General features: G+C 48.2%; 1 non-coding gene across 1 annotated transcript; it reads left to right on the forward strand.

The window, feature by feature from the left end:
* The first annotated feature begins 5,970 nt into the window (after positions 1–5,970).
* On the forward strand, positions 5,971–6,074 carry LOC115802732 (U6 spliceosomal RNA). Its single transcript, XR_004023265.2, has one exon. It is a non-coding gene; the product is annotated as a U6 spliceosomal RNA (small nuclear RNA).
* Positions 6,075–15,382: the final 9,308 nt, after the last annotated feature.

Here is a 15,382-nt window from a genome sequence, read left to right on the forward strand (position 1 = left end):
GTCAGGTTCCAGGCAGAAACCTCTAGAATGCAATCTCAGATCACTAAGGTTGGAGAGCAGATGGGATATTTCCAGTGACTCTCTCTGTCTTGAAATTCTATGAAAATGAGAAAACCCATCTTCAGGAAAAAATACTCCACCTAAACACCCCATCCTGGGCTGCAACCAGGGACCTGGGCAGCAAAAAAAGCTGTGGCGTTTCTGTTGTCTGTGGCAGGCACGCAGCTCTGAACCCCAGCTCAGTGTTTGAGGCAGCTCAATGGCCAACAGAGGTCAGAGGCTGTAGAGTTCAGTGAGCTTAGGCGCACCCTTACCATCCTGGTTAACAGCATGACCTGCCAGAAAGAGCAGTGACAAGGCTTGTGCGGTCTCGTGAGCCCTAAGCGTGATGCCCAATACAGGGTGGGGGTTCAAGAAGCAGTAGCTACTGTTGCCATTGTAACCAGTTAATTCCCTGCTCAGAGGATCTGCCAGCTCTCCTGGCAGGTCTGTGTCATGCACTGCGGGCTATCCAATGTGACTGATGCCTGTGTGCCAGCCTTGCGGGCACCAAGCTGAGCGAGGCTCACCCCTCCCCTTGAGAACCTGCTGGGAGGTGCGGAAGCCAGATGTAGCCGCACGCACATGGTGTTCTTGGTGCTTTGAGAGCCGAGATCCTGAGGTCTCCATGCCTTGCCAAGGAGTGTGGGCTGCTCCTGGAAACACAGAGGTGCCAACACCTCCCAACCTGCCTCCCTGTCAGAGTGAAGAGCCTCCTCTGGTCCCCTCTTGGTGTGGTCCTCAAAGGGGACCTCTCTCTGCCCTCTAGATTTTCTCCCTAGGACTTTTAAGTCCTAAAATTTCCCCTTGGCAGGTGGGAAACGAAGAAATATCAATAACTATCTATAGGATAGATATAGATGTCTACAGCGTCCGGGTGTGTGCTCCATGCCAGGCGCAGTGCCGAGTCTTTTTTTTTTTTTTGTATTTATTTTTGGCTGCATTGGGTCTTCGTTGCTGCACGTGGGCTTTCTCTAGTTGCGGAGAGCGGGGGCTACTCTTGGTTGCTGTGCGTGGGCTTCTCATTGCAGTGGCTTCTCTTGTTGCAGAGCATGGGCTCTAGGCACGCGAGCTTCAGTAGTTGTGGCACATGGGCTTCAGCAGTTGTGGCACACAGGCTTCAGTAGTTGTGGCTCGCGGGCTCTAGAGGGCAGGCTCAGTAGTTGTGGCGCATGGGCTTAGTTGCTCCGCGGCATGTGGGATCTTCCCAGACCGGGGCTCGAGCCCGTGTCCCCTGCCTTGGCGGGCGGGTTCTTAACCACTGCACCACCAGGGAAGCCCAGTGCCGAGTCTTTACAGCATCGTCCCATTGAATCCTCCCACTGACCCCACAAAATAGGTACTGTTGCTGTCCACATTTCACAGATGGGGAAACTGGGGCACCAACTGCTATGTCACGTGTTCAAGGTCACACAGCTGCGGCACCACCCTCTCAAAACACCACACTGGTGGTTCTCAAACCCAGATCCCTTCAGAATCACTTCCAATGCCCAGGTACCACCCCAGAACAACAGAACATGGCCTCTGGGGGCGAGGACTGAGATTTGGTCTGTTTTTAAAGCTGCCCAGGATATCGTGCCATGCCTTCAGGTTTGAGGGCCCCTGCCCTTCACCCTCCCACTGCTCAGAAGGAGCACCCCAGGTGTGATGGGGTAGATCTGTCAGATGCCAGGCTGCACCTAGGGAAGCACTCCCCTCCCGGCTGCCCCAGAAGAAGAAGGAGAGAGAGCAGGCATTAGCCTGGCATGTCAGCCATTTCTCCCCAACAGGGCGACGTGCGGGTGGGGGTGGGATTCCTAGGGCACAGAGCACAAAGGCTCCCTCTGCCCCCAGGCAGTGCCCAGACGCTACCCCACCCACCGGGTCCAGTCTAAGCTCTGCCCACAGCTGGGGCCAGCCCCTCGACCCCCTACATTCCAACAAGGACCCCATGAGGCAGGAACAGACAGGGCTTTCAGGATGCATGCCTGCCAGGGGGGATGAATTATTACCCCCCTGCTATGGCAGAATTATCTGCCATGAGCTCAGGGTGGCAGTTCACGTGCCAAAGGTTGGCTGGCCCTGCCCTGGCCCTGGCCGCTTGGCTCCGGGGCCCTCATTCCAACTGTGCAAGGACAGAAACTTTATTCTCTTCCACTGCAAGAGGCCTCCGCCCCTCACCATCTGTGCAGCATCCCCCTCAGGGATCCCCCTGCCCCCACCCAGGGGCCAGGGCCTCCCTTCTCCATGGCTCAACACAGAGCGGATTAGATAGGGTGATTCCAAAGTCAAGTTTCCCAGGTCCTTTTAAGCCGGGGATTTTATTGACAGGGAAAGCCATTGTTCCCAAGATGTCCCACCCCAACCTGTCCTGCTTTCTGCATGAAGCCCTGACAGATTTGAACAGCTGCTGCAGCTGGAACAAGCTTCTTGTGGAAGGAGCCAGGGCTTTGGGAGCCAGACAGCCCTTGGTTTGAATCCCAGTTCTGCCACCTACCACCTGTGGAACTTGGGCACTCTACCTGAAGTCTCTGGTCTCAGTTTCCTCCTCTGTAAAATGGGGATGACAACCTTGATCTTCCAGGAATGTTGTGAGGTTGAAATGAGCTAATGGATGTACGAAAGCACTGAGTGGGAGCACAGAGGGCGTACAGCAGGGCAAGGCACAATGCACCATGAGGGACCTCAAAGACTGACTTGGGGTATCACCCTCGGTCTGACCCCCAGGGCCTAAGGCCGGGCCAGACCCAAAGTGAGTTGTCGGCAAACGCGAGCATATCCTCAAACTGATGCTCTTCCTTGCCTTCTCTAACAAGAGAGTGGAGAGGGCAAATGTCTTTCATTCAGTGAGCCTACTTGGATTGATTGGTAGTGGTCGTCTACGGGAGCTGCCCACGCAGGCCCAGGACAAGGGAGGACAGTGAGGGATCAGCAATGTTTGCCATGAGAACAAGAAGTTTGGGTGGTGAGATATATGCTACGTTTGCCGTTTCTGTTATAGAACAAGGTCTAAATAATACTTCTCATTCCAGCTTTTGCCTGGATTTGTGTAACAGCCTCTACGTTGATCTTTCTGCTTGTTGTCCCTTCCTACCCTCTGATCTTCAGCTTTAGCTTCTAGAGTGAATTTTCTAAAATGAAAATCTGGCCATTTCACTCCATTACCTGTCACTGTCCCATGGCTCCTCCCATTGCTCTGAGGATCCCAGGGGTGGCTTTTAAGGCCTCCATTCACCTTCTCAGACTCATCCATGGCCCCTCACTTCCAAATATCCCAACCTCAAGCCCCATCGATCTGAGGGCCTTCAAGAACCAAGATGTGAGGATCCGAGGCAGCTTGGAAAGTCAAACCCAAAGCCCTGTGCCCAGACTCACAAGATCAGAGGGGTAGCCAGAGAGTTCACTTCATTTACCACCAGTGAGTTTAACAAACCAGAGGGAGCTGGTAAACTTCCAATGGACCCTGAAGTGCAGTTTAGCAAAGCTGTCACCTGCTCACCCTTAACCACACTGATGGGATTAGTCCGGAGTCGCCCCTGCAGAGGGGAATTTACACTGCTCTGTCTCCTGATTGCCCATTCCAAGACAAATCTCCTTGGCAGCCAGACACAGGGTAGAGGCTTCCAGGCACCGCTGGGTCCAAAGCTTTCTAGTCCAGGGTCCAGGCATGTATGAGGGCCCTTGCTCCACAGAAGGCCAGTGGGGTTCCTCCTCATTCCCTCTCAGTTCCAACTCTTGCTATTCCCCTGAAGACAATCAGATATTTCCGTCTTTCAGTTTCACAAACTCCTACCCTATGCTACCGCTCTGACCAGGTACAGAGATGAGCCTTGGGGATTCAGAGATGGCGCAATGCAAAAGTGTTCAGTGGACACTGTCAATGAGCCAGACAGGAAGGGCTGATGATCAGGGAGCATAACCAGTGCCACATGGCTGAGGAATGAGGAACTCATAAACAAATCTCCATTTGTTTCTAAAAGTTTGGGATGTCGACTAAAATGCTAAGGAAGAGTCTAGACTTGCTGAAGAGGCAAGCATATGAATGAGTTCCTTGAGGGAAAATAGCTTCTTTAAAGAAAAGAATCCAAACAGGTTTTTTTTCTTTCTTTCTTTTTTTCTGTTTAACTTTTTACTTTGAAATAATGACAAAGTTATAGAAAAATTAGAAGAGTAGCACAAATACCTCCTAAATACTCTTCCCCTTGATTCACCAATTATTCACATTTTGTGACATTTGCTTTATCATTCTATGTACAGCTTTTTTCTGAACACTTGAGGGTAAGTTGCAAATATGATGCCCCTTTTCCCCTAAATACCTCAGTGTATATTGCCTAAGAACATGAACGTTCAGATAACCACAGTACAATTAGCAAAATCAGGAAATTTAGAGATGACATAAAATTATATCTAATCTACAGGTCTTATACAAATTTGGTGAAGCTTAGAGCATTTTTTTTCCAGTTCAGGTTCCAATCCAGAATAACACATCACATTTAAGTCTCCCTTAACTCTAGAACGGTTCCCCAGCCTTCCCTTGTCTTCCATGACATTGCCATTTTTGAAGAGTACAGGTCATTTATTTTGTAAAATATTCCTCGATTTTCATTTTTCAGAGACTTCCTCATGATTAGATTCAGGCTATGCATTTGGGTCAGAGATACCACAGAAATGATACTATGTCTTTCTCCATACATCATATTAAGAAGCACTTGATGTCAATTTGCCTTATTACTGGTGATGGTTACTTTGATCACTTGGTTAAGGTGGTGTCCACCAGTTTTATCTACTGTACAATCCCTATTTTCTCTTTATAAATAATAAGTAATTTGCATGGGAGTACTTTGATGCTATATAAATATTTTATTTCTCATCAAGTTTTCACCCTCTAATTTTAGCATCTTGATCTTTATCTACATTAATTATTTCTCTGATGATTGCAAAATTGTGACTTAAAATTTTCTATTATTATGAGTCAGCGTTCTACTGAAAGAAGAGCTTACAGTATACATACATACAGTGGATGATGGGCACATGAATTCTTATCTTATTCAATGGGTTATAATTCATTACTATTATTGGGACTTCCCTGGGGGCCCAGTGGTTAAGAAACCGCCTGTTAATGCCGAGGACATGGGTTCAATCCCTGGTCCAGGAAGATCCCACATGCCGTGGAGCAACTAAGCCCATGTGCCACAACTACTGAGCCCGTGTGCCACAACTACTGAAGCCCGCACGCCTAGAGCCTGTGCTCCACAAAAGAAAGCCCACGTGCAGCAAGAAAGACCCAACGCAGCCAAAAATAAATAAATTTAAAAATTCATTACTATTATTATTTACTTGATAACCAAATTGTCCCAGATTTGGCCAGTGAGAGCTCATTCAAGGTGGCTGCTATGTCCTTTTGATGTGTCTCTCTTATTCGTTGAGCACTTCCTTATTTTCTGACACAAAAGGATGCTCTAGGCTCATCCTATATTTTCTCTGGCCTTGCCCAGGAACCAGCCATTTCTTCTAGCAGCTCTGGTTTCCCCAGGGGAGGATGGTATTGTGGTATTTAGAAGCAAGGAGCTGGGCACAGCTGGGCTCACTGTTCGCAGGGTATCATTGCTTCTAGGTCCTCTCAGTGGATAGAACTAGGAAACACATACACGTATAAATATGAATCCAAGAGTTCATACTGATGCCTCCAGTTCCCATCCGATACCACAGCGTTCTTCCTGGCCTTCTCCATTTCCTATTTGTATGTTCCTTCTACAACAGTGAGAAACCTGCCTCTCAACATCCTCAATATATTTCACCTTTTACTCAGTCTGCCAATGCACAGAGACTAGTTTCATAATTAGTTACTATGGAAAACAAGCCCATTAGGTAGAGTTCAGCATTTGTTTGCAATTCTTTTTATCTATAGATTGAGCGTATATATCAAAGTTCTGTGTTCAAAAGCTACTTGGGGTGCTTGCAGTACAGATACTAAAACTGGAACAATACAGAGAAGATTAGCATGGCTCCTGCACAAGGATGACCAAAAAATAGTTACTTAAATTAGCCCTTTTTTTCACTTCAGTGTGGTTTGTTATTCATTTGAAACATAATTCAATAATTTATAAATACAGAGCTACTTCATTAGAGATTTTTACTTCTTTCCATAGCTTGTTTTAGTTCTCTTATAAATAACATGTAACTAAATTTTCTTTTCCGCACTTTTTCAGCTTGTCTTCTTGTTTTTGGTTTAATAAAGGAAATTAACCCAGTTACATGTATAGTGAAAGCTAATATGTCTGGTCTTTTCCCTGACATCTTGTTTGTGTTATTTCTTTAATATGGATGGGAGAGAATTAGGAGAACCTTGTATCTGCCAGAGCCCAGCACGTGGTCTGGAGCGTAGCAACGCTCAGCAGGTATTTGTGGAATGTTGGCTGGAAGCTCAACAAGTGACTTCCCCTTGTACCTGGATAGATAGACACAGGGTCTTGACCTTACTGTGATTATAACGATGACTATGGCAGTAGTTACCATTAAGTTGAATAATTATGAAAAGTCTTAGCAAAGGGCCTGGATGGGGTGATCACTGAATAAACTGCACCTGCTATTGATTGAGCACTGACTAAGAACGAGGCATGGTGCTCCATTATCTTATTTAATCCTCCCAATAATCCCATTTTACAGATGGGGAAACCTGGGGTTTAGGGAGTCATTTGTTCTTATACCTAGGAAGCAGTCAAGTTGGGATCTGAATCCAGACCTGACTTCAAAATCCACACTTTATCCACCATATGTCCCAGCCTCTACAAATGCAAAGACAAACACATAGAGTCAGCTAATTCCAGGAACTCTGAAGCTCTTGCTCACAAGGTCAAACATTCCTTAGCTGGACCCAACTGCCAGCCAGTCCCCTGGAAACCCACAGCCAGAATAGAGGCCAATCCCAGGAAGTCAGGCCCATAAGGGTACAAGGAAATGCTCCTTTGTTGGACTTAAAACATTTGGCCAGAGTATGGGAAACGAACATTCTCATGCTCTGCTAGTGGAAGCATAACGACAGCCAACATTAATGAGAACTTATTCTGGACCAGGCCCTTTACACTGGGATTTTTCAACCTCAGCACTGTTGACATTTGGGACTGGATCATTCTTCGTTGGGGTGGGGAGCACTGCCCTGTGCAGGTAGGATGTTCAGCAGCATCCCTGACCTCTACCCACCAGATGTTAGTAGCACCCCACCCCAGTCGTGACAACCAAAAATCTCTCCAGACATTGCCAAACATCCCCTTGGGGGGCGGGCAAAGGCACCCCAGTTGAGAACCACTGCTTTATATGTATTACACTAATTTAATTCTCACAACAAACTGATGAGATTGGTACTTTCATTATACAGATAAGGAAACTGAGGCACAGATAAGTTAAAGTCCTACCAATAATGAGCACAGAGTAGGGATTAAAATCCAAGTAGCTGGAGTCCAGAGGCCACAGTGCTTCACTGCAGTGGCCAGCCTATCTGATCTGACCTTTCCAGAGAACAGTTTGGCAGAAAATTAAAAAAAAAGTAAACATGCATACCCTTTAGCCCACAGTCCCATGTCTAGGACGTTAAAGAAATGTACACACAAAGCTGTCATCTCATTGTTTACACTCAGCGGAAAGCTGGACGTGTGGTAAAGACCCATCTGGAGGGGACTAGCCTTCCTCCTGGGCCTGAGCACTGAGCTTGAGCCAGACATAATTTTTTAACCATGTAATTTATTCTGCAGACAATAAAAAGGGTTATGCAGATTTGTACTGACAAAGAAAGATGTCCTTGACACTGGATTGAAATAAAAAAAATTAAAAACCCACATGTATAGTATGGTTTTACTTCTGTAAAGTTTTATGTACATATAGCAAGGGGGGAAAGTGCCATTTGTAACAAGAGGTGATTACAGTAGCTCTTGCACTCGTTTAGAATATTATCTGATGGGATGCTTGGCATGAGAAGAAGGCCAGTCACAAAAGGCCACATGTCGTATGATTCCATTTATATGAAATGTCAGAATAGGCAAATCCATAGAGACAGAATGATCAGTGTTTGCCAGGGCCTAAAGAGAGGGGGACAGGGGAGTGACAGCTAATGGGTATGGGATTTCTTTATAGGGTGACAAAAAATGTTCTAGAATAAGATAGTGATGACGGTCCCACAACCTTGTGAATATACTAAAAGCCAGCGAATTGTATGCTTTAAAAGGATGAATGTTACAGTATGTGAATAATGCTTCAGTAAAACAGATTTTGACAGGGAGAAACTGACCAATCCAAAGCAATGATTGGGAAGCCAATGACACAATAGAGAATCTATTCCCCCAGGGATCCAGAGGACTACTGGAGGGGGCATTTCCCTCAGTGCGTGGAAAGAGGAGCTGCAATTAGTTGAATGTTGAAGAGTGCCTGGACAACTTGGGGACGGCTGGGGCTGACACGTGGCTTCCGAATACATAGATGTGTCCCTGCTTCTCCTGCTTCTCTTTACATTACTCTGAGTTCAAGTTCCAGTAGCCTCTTGAGTTAGAGGCTACTCCCTTTAACAGGCTTTAGTGGCACCAAAGGATAAAGCTCTAGCCGCCCCCCCACCATCAACGCCACCAGCCCCCACTCCCACCCTAGGAAGCCCACAGTCCAGGTAAAAACAATGTGCTCATCTCGTTACGTAATCACTGTGGGATAAACCCTTCCTGCTTCACTTCCAACCAGATCGACACCCCTGAAAACCCAACTCAAAATCACTTCAACAACATGGGGACTTGTTTTCCTTGTATAACAAGAAGTCCTGGGCATGGCAGTCCAGGATTGTTTATTCAAAGGCTCAGTGACATCAGTAAGGACCCAGATTCTTGCCTTTTTTGCTTGGCTGCCCTCTCATCTTGTCTCATCCTCAAGGGTGCAAGATGGCTGCTGCAGTTCTGGATCACACCTTCACCATCAACGTCCAGAGGCAGAAAAGGGATTGACTTGGTCCTTCTCAGAAGTTCTTCTGAAGCTCCTTCCCTCCTCATCGTCAGAGCTGGACCACACGGCCTGGCCGTACCCAACTACTGGCAAGGGGCTGAGGACCACCGTGATCAGCTTAGACTCATCAGGATTTACCTGAGTAAAATAGTAACTTAGTGACCGGAGGGGTAGACGCCAGAACAAAACCCAGTCTCTGCAGCGGTGGAGGAAGGGGAACAGGCAGCCAGCCACGGTGGCCACATCGGGATTCCTTCCCCACAGGCCTTGCCCTCTGCCTGGCACGCCTTTCTCAATCTCTCCAGGTTTACGCCTCCTCTTCCTTCACATCAGCTGGGCACCTCCTCCAGAAAGCACCCCCGTCCTCACTGGCTAGGTCAAAGAACCAGCACCCTCTTTGTAGCTCTGGCCGTAGTTGCAATTAATTAATTACGTGTGTCATTATATTTGATTAAAATCTGTCCCACGGAGGCAGCTCCACCCTTTATCCCCAGGACCCAGTCAGAGGCTGGCACAGAGTAGGTACTCGGTAAACAGTTACTGGCTAGACAGATATGTCAGTATGTTACAAGAAGCAGATGTGAGGTCTGGAAGATGATATCAAGAGCTTTCTCTGAGCGGTGAGATATTTATTAAAACATAACCCACACAGCAGAGTGCTGATGTCTTAGGTGCAGCTAGATGACTATACAAATGAATACACTGCTGTAAGTAGCTGGAAGGTGTGATAATGGAGTAGTTTTATTTTCCCCTCTGTCCTTTTCTGGGTCGTTTAAATCTTTTTCAATCTTACAAGGGGCTGGGTCATTTTTACAAAAACAAAACTTTTATTTATTTATTTTTTTAACAAAGAAAACGTCATTTTCAACTATTTGGATGTGGAAGGAACCCATGGAGTGCTAAGAATTTCTTCTTCTCTTGTTTTATTTTCCCTCCCTCCTTCCCCTGACCTCGAAGCAGGGGCATCCTCTTTGATAACCTCTTCCTATCCTCCAGGGGATAGGTATGAATTTGTTACAAAAGCCCAAAGGCTGTGCTGGGCTCAGGAGTAAAAGTGAGGCAAAAAGGTAAATTTCCATGAGAAAATTACACAGGTGTTTGTGTTTTACTTTTCTTTTTCTCCAAAAGCAGGAAGATTTGGGAGATTCGAAACATCTGGCTCTTATAATAAAGAATTGGAATCTATTCTCAAAGAAATGCCCAGATTAATAACTTGTATGTGATGAAGCGTTCATTCACTCATCTGCTCACGGGTGTCTGCTTCTGCGCCTGGTCCATCCCGAGTGTGGGGAGTATAGAGATGGATCAGAGTGGTGCCTGTCCCCAGGGAGATTCCCTAGGCAGGGTAGCCTTTGTAAATCGCTAGCTCCTGGTTTTGGTGCGATGGGTATTGGGCATGGGGGCGGTAAGACTGAACTGAGACTGGGGAAGCTGGTGGGGGCCAGGGCGAGTTTTCAACAGGAGAATGACATGATCAGATCAGGGTGCCTGCAGCGGGAAGGTGGGCTGGAGGGTGAGTAGAGAGAGTCAACACAGTAGTCAGAGCACAGTGGTGTGGCTGGGCCTCGCAGGGGCTGTGAGCACAGGGAAGGTGGAGGATTCAAGACAGTCTGTTGGGGCTGAATTGTGTCCCCTCAAAATTCAGATGCTGAAGTTTTAATTCCCAGTGCCTCAGAAGGTGACTGTATTTGGGGATAGGGCCTTTAAAGGTCATTAGGTAAAATGAGGTCATTAGAATGGGCCCTAACCCAATATCCACTGGTGTCCCCATAAGAAGAGATTAGGACAAGACAAGAACACAGAGGGGACCATGTAACAACACAGGGAGAAGGCAGCTACCTACAAGCCAAGGAGAGAAGCCTCAGAAGGAATCAACCCTGCGACACCTTGATCTCAGACTTCCAGCCTCCAGACAGTGAGAAAGTAGATTTCTGTTGTTCACGCTCCCCAGCCTGAGCTGTCGAGCTGTCATGGCCACCTGAGAGAACAATTGCAGAGTCCAGCCATAGAGTGGAGAGACTTGGGGGATGCCTAGATGTGAGAGCCAAGGGACAGAGAGGACAACCCCTGGATTCTGGCTGACACAAGAGATGGAAAGAGCTACCATCACTGAGATGAGGTAGGTGCTGGGGAGAAGGAGATGTGGGCCCCATGCCAGCCTCCACCCCGTCCCATCTCCTGCCTCTTGGGCTCCGAGGACCCTGGCCCCAGGACCTGCAATGGCTCCACCAGTGCTTCAGGCTTGCCAGCTCCATGCCATGGTGACAGATGCTGTCATACCCTGCCTCTGTGCAGCCTGGGTGGGGTACTGCCAGCTGGGCATTGCCTCAGTGTGAAGAAGTGGAAGGAAGAGAGGCCCAGCTAAGGCCCAGGCACAGATAGGGCCAAGGGCACCCATCCTTCCAGGAAAACAGTCTGGTCACCAGGATACGGCTCATCACCTTGCAGATAGCCCAGCTCAAGATGCAGTTTACTTGGGTGCACTGGGTTATTGGGCATCTCTTTCACTCCTGGTGATAATAAGAGCACCTGCTACCCAGGTATTGCATGTCTCCCCAGGCTCAGAGAGGTGAAGTGACTTGTCTAGGGACACACAGCTGGTGGGATAGGTCTGTCTCACGCTGGAGCCCATGCTCTTAACTGTTCTGATGGCACATTTCATTAAGTTTTCTCTCAAAGGGGGCTTGGGCGATCAACATTGGACTTTGTTAGTAACTTCTAGAGAGCATGGAGATTACATAAAGAGAAGTCATCTCAATATATGTTTCTGAATTTTATGTTTAAGAATATTTTTTAAGAAGGTTGCACGGCTCATCTGCTAAAAATATTTAAGTGTAAGAACTTGGAAGCCCTTGGAGGCAGGAAATAGTAATTACTGCAAAGCTCTCAGTCGGCATGAATGCCTGCCAATTCCCAGGTCATCTGGGGAGTCCAGGCCCTGCCCCAGACCGGCCCTTGGGGAGTCCCCCACCACGTTAGAGGCCCCGGCCAAAGCCACTTCCTTGGACTCGGCTGAGCTCTGAGCCTGCCTGGGAGTTAGCCTGCTTCCGAGCTGCGGTTTTTGCCCTGATGTGCTAGGAGCCGTCCCATGGTCTGAGGCCTGGCTTTGGATGATTCCTTGCCTCCCAGGGGAGGCTAAGGGAGAACTGGGGCCTGCATGCAGTAGGTCCTGCGTTCAAATCCCACCTCTACCTCCTAAAAGTCCACAAGACTTGAGTGTGGGCTGTGGAGCCAGACCCTGGATTAGAACCCAGTCTCGACCACTTCTCAGCCATGTGGCCATGGGCAACTCATTGCCCTGTGCACTTTAATTTCCTTACCTCTCACATGAGGATTAGAATGGTTCTGACCTCACAGGCTGTGGAGAGCATTAAATGACACAGTATGTATAAAGCCCTTGGAACAGTGTCTGACACAGACTAAGTGCCCAGTAAATATGGGATATTACTGTTACTGTGTCTTTGAGCAGTGCCCTTTCACCTCCCTGAGCCTCAGTTTCCCCACCTGTAAAATGGGAATAATACCAGACCCTACCTCAGAGCACTGATGAGCAGATTAGATGAGACGATGCAAGGAAAACAGTTAGCACAGTGCCTGGCAATTAGTGAATGTTCAACGAATTGTTAGCAATTATATTTATTATCCCAAAGCCCTTCTGGGAGGCTCACACGCTGGAAAAGTTGCCTGAGAAGGTTTAAGGATTAAATTAGTGAGAAAAGAGGCAAAGCCATACCATTTAACAGTTTCTAGAGCAAGGGTGGCCAGCAGCCCCGGGGCACTGTAAATGCCTTGGTGAGTGGCACGGGATGGGCACAGGACACGGAACCACGGAGGGGCTGGAAAGCATCTTGTTTGGATGCTGAGGCTGGAAGCTGGCAGCAGGGAATTCTAGGAGTGGAATGGGCTGGGAGGATGTCGGTTGTAAGCTTGAGGGACTGGACTAGGGGGGCAGACTGCCAAGGCCAAGGGTGGGGTGGGGTGTGGCAGCCTGGAATCTGAGCCTGTGGGTGGGAGGGGGGCATGGTTCCAATCTGGCCACAAGCTCAGGCAGGTCCCTGCCCGTCTGAGCTGCACTTCCTCATCTGTTAAGTGGAGCCAATGATGTACTGAATGACTCAAGGCACACTTGTGTGCTCCATTGCACGCGCATGGTAGAGACTCAATTACAGGGTTGTTAATACAACCTGGAAGCCTGGTCAGGTGTGGGGAGAAGCTAGTGACTGATCCACCTGACTGCATCTGAGACAGCCCACAGGCAGGTGGCAGAGGGTGCAGGACCCTCAAGCCTGGCGTTAGAGTATCTTGGGCTTCCCTCCGCTGCTCCCTCGGCAGGCTGAGACCTGGATGGTTTCCCTCGGGTCCTAAATGGGGAAGCAGATTTCCCAGCCTAGTTGTGGGATTGGTCCTGATGCCAGTGGGCACTGGAGAGGGGCCCTGTGGGTGAGGCTGTCCTCCAAGTGCCTTCTGTACACTCCCCACGCCCTGCAAACTACTTCCTGAGACTCGCCCAGGGCCCTTTTTCCCCCCAGCTGGTCAGGATCATCACACCTTCCTCCCTAGGGCCTAAGCTGTGGGTCTCTCTGTGCTGGGAGTTCTGCCTGTAGCCTCACTGCCCTCCCAGCTCTGAGACCATGACCTCCAGTCACAGGAGCCCTGTAGGGGCTTGGCACACAGTCAGACTCTGTCCTCTGGGGGGATGCATTCTGTAGACTTTTATTAATAACAACAATAGTTTTGCACTTTCTGTGTGCCATGCACTGAACTAAGCTCTCGCTTGCATTGAGAATGAACAATGGGGGCTTCTCTGGTGGCGCAGTGGTTAAGAATCCGCCTGCCAGTGCAGGAGACACAGTTTCAAGCCCTGGTCTGGGAAAATCCCACATGCTGTGGAGCAACTAAACCCGGTGCGCCCTAACTACTGAGCCTGCGCTCTAGAGCGCACGTGCCACAACTGCTGAAGCCTGCGCACCTAGAGCCCGTGCTCCGCAACAAGAGAAGCCACCGCAATGAGAAGCCCGCACACCGCAACGAAGAGTAGCCCCCGCTCGCCGCAACTAGAGAAAGCCCACGTGCAGCAACAACGACCCAACGCAGCCAAAAATTAATTAATTAATTAATTATTTTAAAAAGAAAATGAACAATGACCCTGTGAGGTGGGCTCCATGATCCCATTCCTAGGCTCAGGGACATCCCATATCTCACCCAGCATCACGCAGTGCAGGGTCCAACCAGGGCAGACTGATACTAGCTGTTCCTTATGCAGGAACCACACTGTCTTTGTGGAAAGAGCACTGCTTTAGGTGTTTATAGGCCTGAGCTCTGCCTCTCTCAGGTGACCTTGGACAGCTTTCCAACAGCTGAGATGAGCCCTGCCCTGCCTCCCCTAGATGGGATCATGGATAACAAATATTACCCCATTACCCCCATATCAGTCGTGGTTCTTCAGAGAAACAGAACCAATAGGATAATCTATATCTATGTCTATGCCTATGCCTATGCCTATGTCTATATCTATATCTGTATCTTTTTTTAATATAAATTTATTTAATTATTTATTTTTGGCTGTGTTGGGTCTTCGTTGCTGTGCACACTTTCTTTAGTTGTGGTGAGTGGGGGCTACTCTTCATCGTGGTGCACGGGCTTCTCATTGTCGTGGCTTCTCGTTGTGGAGCACGGGCTCTAGGCACGCAGGCTTCAGTAGCTGTGGCACGTGGGCTCAGTAGTTGTGGCTTGTGGGCTCTAGAGCTCAGGCTCAGTAGTTGTAGCACACGGGCTTAGTTGCACCGCGGCATGTGGGATCTTCCCAGGCCAAGGCTCGAACCCATGTCCCTTGCATTGGCAGGCAGATTCTTAACCACTGCGCCACCAGGGAAGCCCTATATCTGTATCTTTTTAAGGAATTTGTTCATGCAATTGAAATTCGTAGGGCAGGCTGGCAGGCTGGCAGGCTGGTAACTCAGGTAGAATTTGATGTTGCAGTTTTGAGGCAGAATTTCTTCTCTGGAAATGTATTTTGCTCTTAAGACCTTCAACTGATTGAAGGAGGAACACCCACGTCATTGAGGGTAATCCTCAGCGACTTAAAGTCAACTAATTGTAGAAGTCAGTGTTAACCACATCTACAACACACCTTCAAAGCCATAACTAGATTAGAGTTTGGTGTTACAGCCTAGCCAAGTTGACACATAAGACAGACCATCACATCCCCAATTCATATCCAGGGAAACTGAGGTCCAGAGAGGTGAACAAGCAGCCCAGATCCCATAGATACAACTTGGAAAGTGGGAAACAGGATCCTTGTCCACATATATGTCTATGCTAACATCTTTAGGGAGTAGGATTTCAGGTGATTTTTACTTTTTTCTTTATATCTTTCTTACTGTCTAGT

The sequence above is a fragment of the Delphinapterus leucas genome, chromosome 6 (assembly GCF_059928025.1).
Source record: "Delphinapterus leucas isolate spDelLeu-1000000601 "Yukka" chromosome 6, BTC_Dleu_Yukka2, whole genome shotgun sequence".
Classification (NCBI taxonomy): domain Eukaryota; kingdom Metazoa; phylum Chordata; class Mammalia; order Artiodactyla; family Monodontidae; genus Delphinapterus; species Delphinapterus leucas.